Source organism: Triticum urartu, chromosome 1 (assembly GCF_003073215.2).
Source record: "Triticum urartu cultivar G1812 chromosome 1, Tu2.1, whole genome shotgun sequence".
Lineage (NCBI taxonomy): Eukaryota > Viridiplantae > Streptophyta > Magnoliopsida > Poales > Poaceae > Triticum > Triticum urartu.
Genome location: NC_053022.1, coordinates 82,955,043 through 82,959,169, shown reverse-complemented (window position 1 = coordinate 82,959,169; position 4,127 = coordinate 82,955,043).

Here is a 4,127-nt window from a genome sequence, read left to right as displayed (position 1 = left end):
GCCACGCCTGCCCTTGGAAAAAGGGGCGGGAGTGGTCCTCACTGTGGCCACTCCCCGTCCCGTCCCTCTTTATGAGGGCATGGGGTTTGTTTGCGTCACGGGCCGACTCCCCAAGGCTGGCTTCTCTAGAAGTCACCGGTCAGGAGTCGGCTTATCCTGAAGTCGTCCCTGGGACTCGGTCACGAGTGAGCAGCCGGCCGCCTTGCCGCCGACTCTCAGAAGGCGGCTCTTCGTCCTGGGGCCTCGAGGGGCGCAGTTTGCCCCGATGTCTTGAAAGGTTCTGGGCCTGGGTTCGCCTACCCGTGGCCCATTACTCCGACAGTAGTCCCCAAAGCTGGTGCGGCTCCGAGGGCGACATGTCATGGAGCCTCAACAGTTTCTTCTTTCCGGCGGTCGGATCTGGGCTTTGCTAGCCGTCTTCTGTCAAGCCGACTAGTCGGAGTCGGACTTGCTCAAGACCGACTTGACCCTAGAAAAGTTTGAACGATGCGGCGGAGTTCAGGTGGCGTGCCTGATAAGCTTCCGGGCTGCCACCCGTGGTTGACCTGTCGCGAGGCGCCACGTGGCGGAGCTAGTCTGACCGCCCATGCGCGCGACAGGACAGGCCTACAGGCGGGGCCCGCCACTACCGCGCCTCGGCATGGGAACGGATCCGTTGCGGCCGTGCGGACGGTTGGGGTTCCCGCGCGGTTATTGCGCGTGGTAACTTCGTGTGGTAAATCGTGGGGGTTGTGGGGTCCCGGGCGCAGTTAATCCCACGTCCGCCCCCTCGACTTCTCATCCCACAAGCCTACAAGTTAGGCGGGGGGAGGGGGCGGCGAAGCGCGCGCACCCATTCTCCCCACTTCCTTTCGCTCCTTCTTGCTTCTTCTTCTTCTTGCTGCCGAGTTCGACTTGTCAAGTCTGGCCGTTTTTTGTTTTGAATCAGAATCCTCTCGTCCCTTCCTCGGCCGGCACCGCGGGGCCGGCTCGTCAGTTTGTCCCTGATCGGGCGGAGAGCGAAGTCGACGATCCCGACTTTGGGGCGGCAGCCATGGAAGCCGACGCCGAGGGAGGAGGAGGAGAGGCAGGCGGCTCCAGGCCTTCGGCCTCTTTCGCCGACTGGCCTGACGGTAAGGCCGAGGGAGAAGTCGCCCCACGTCGCCAGCCAAAAGCCGGCCAGCCAAGCGCGAGTTCGACTTGTCGGAGACCTGGAGTGAGTCCTTTTTCTTCTTTGCGGGCGCACGCTGGCGCACCTGCGGGCTGTAGTCCCCGAGATTCGGGCCGACTGCTGAGCAGTCGGGCCGGATCTCCCCAGCGACCTTCTTCGTTGATTACTTAACGCCTTCTTTCTTCTTTCTCTTCAGAGGCCAACGCCACTTCTTCAACAGAGTGCTGAGTGAAGCCAACTCCGCGTTGCGCCAAGGGGAGGAGTGCAGGCAAGCTCGCCGCCGAGCACGATCTGCTGGCCGCACAATTGGCGGAGTAGACGAAGGATGCTTACGAAGACGCAGAAGGAGGCGGAAGAAGGCGGAAGCCGCCCCTCCTGGCCGAGTTCGCGAGCGAGCGCTCCTCCTGGACTGACAAGGAGGCAATGCTGCTCCGGCTTCCACGAGATCGAGGACCTCGTCGACGGTGAGCTTCTTTGCTTTCCTTCTTCGAGCCGCTGACTATAGGTCGAGCCGACTCCTGGTTTTTTTGACTTGTTCTTCATTCTTTCCGTCTTGGCAGACTTCTTCCCCGGCCACTCGCAGGCCGCCATTCAAGCTATCGAGGCCGACCGCGAGGAGCGGAGGGCGGGTGGCACGGAGATCGCCGCTGATGCCCCTCGGACTCTTGACGAGCATATTCTGAGCATTGGGGCTCGCCTGCGGCCGGCCCACCAGTGCTGCGCCGGCTTCAACGTGTCGGCGCCCAAGCGATCGCCACCCTGTGGCTAGACGTGCAGGCTCCACCCCCAGTCGGACTGCCGACTGGCTGGAGGTCGCGCCTGACCGTCTTGAGGCCTGGAAGGGTTCCTCAGCCTGGGCCGAAGCGTGCCAAGCCTTGGAATTCGTCAAGGCGTGGTATCCGGGGCTGGACCTAGACCGGCTGGCCACACTCTGGTCAGAGGCCCAGCCGGAGCTGGCAGCCACAGAAGATGCCCTTGTCTAGCGTGCGGCGGCAATTGCGACGAGTACACCGACACCAGCATCTTTGTCCCTGAGCAGGCTGAAGACGGCGAGGAGGTGCCGCCGGAGTGGTTTGGGCTTAACCCCGACTACGGCGAGGACTCGGCAGAGGTGATCGACTCCAGCATCGAGGAGGAAGACGAGGCGGAGGACGGGAGTGAGACGGAGGCACCGGAAGACGGAGCGGACGGCCAGCCTCAGCTCGACCGCGCCTCCAGCAACGAGCCGTGCCCGCCCGAGCCGACTACTGCCGGAGGTGATCAAGCCGAGACCGCCCAGCCAGCCACCCCAACGTCCAACACCGCCGTCTCCTCCGATCCTCCAAACCCGTCTTCCGCCCCTAGGCTGCCACCTTGTCTTTGTTTTATCTGTTCTAATAGTTTTTGAAGAACTTGTTAGTTTGCACAATTCCACCCACGGGGTGTATTTTGAAATTCTGCTCGAAGATTCGGCCAAGGGCCTTTGTTATGTAAATATTCATCCGACTTCTATCCTTCTTGCTCATTGTTCTTTTGGCTTTTTCCTTTGCCATCTTCCCTCAGTTGCCGTCTTTGTCAGTCAGACAGCCGCTCCGCGGACTGCTGCTGGATCAAATTCTTGGTCACTTTGGGAAGGCAAGTACTTAGCCGTTTTTGGGTTGTTTTAACAAGTCGGATAGAAGGCGGCAAGCCGACTATTCAAGAGCCGGTTTGCGAATGAAAAAGCTGGAAGCCGGCCTTAAGCTATGTTTGTGCATTGAGTCCTTAGCCATTTTTCATGTGGACGCACATTCTTCCTCACTCCTGCCCACCAGACAGTCGCTCTGCGAGCTGCGGCTTCTGGCAGAAGACGGTTTAGACGCCACACACTACTTGTCCGGCTGCAGGAAGCATTTCATAGCGCAGGTCGGCAAGTCCCCGAGCCGACTAGTCGAACCCGGTGCCAAAGGGAATAACAAAGAGTAATATACTCGAAGGCATATTTCTTATCATATAGATAAAAGAGGGCAGTCCCCAAGGTCTTCTCGGGGGGGCCCGAAGTGTTGGTACTTTTAATACAAAGGGTAGCGTGATACATACTGTGTTTAACTGTAAAATTTTCGAAGGATATTTGCATTCCATGGCCGCTCTGTCTCTTTGCCGGAGTCGTCCCTCTTGCATGCTCGGGGCTTCTGAGCGTCGATCAGGTAGTAGGAGTCGTTGCCCAGCACTTTGCTGATGATGAAGGGGCCTTCCCAAGGCGCCGACAGCTTGTGCTGGCCGGCTGTTGGCTGGATTAATCGGAGCACGAGGTCGCCCTCCTGGAAAGATCTCGGCCTGACCTTCCTGTTGTAGTATCTACGCAGGCTCTGCTGGTAGATGCTGGACCGACTGAGTGCCAACAGCCGGCCCTCTTCCAGCAGGTCGACGCCGTCTTTCCGTGCTTCTTCTGCTTCTTCCTCGGTGTACATGGTGACTCGCGGGGAATCGAACTCTATGTCCGTTGGGATGATGGCTTCAGCACCGTAGACGAGGAAGAAAGGCGTGAAGCCGGTTGACTTGTTTGGAGTCGTGCGCAGACTCCAAAGGACGGCTGGCAACTCGTCGAGCCAGCAGCCAGCCGAGCGCTCCAGAGGCTCGATCATTTGGGGCTTGATGCCGGACAGGATGAGGCCGTTTGCTCGCTCCACCTGGCCGTTTGACTGTGGATGGGCGAAGGATGCTAGGTCCAGTCGGATGCCCTGTGTCACATAGAAACGGGCCAAGGCGCCTTTGGTAAAATTCGTGCCGTTGTTAGTGATGATGTTGTGTGGTATGCCGTACCGAATTGTGATGTCGGAGATGAAAGTCACGGCAGTCAGACCGTTCAGTTTCTTGATTGGCTTCGCTTCTATCCGCTTGGTGAACTTGTCCACCGCGACAAGTAAGTGAGTTAAGCCGCCCCGTGCCGTCTTGAATGGTCCCACCATGTGTAGACCCCAAACTGCGAAAGGCCAGGCAATGAGGATGGTCTTGAGTG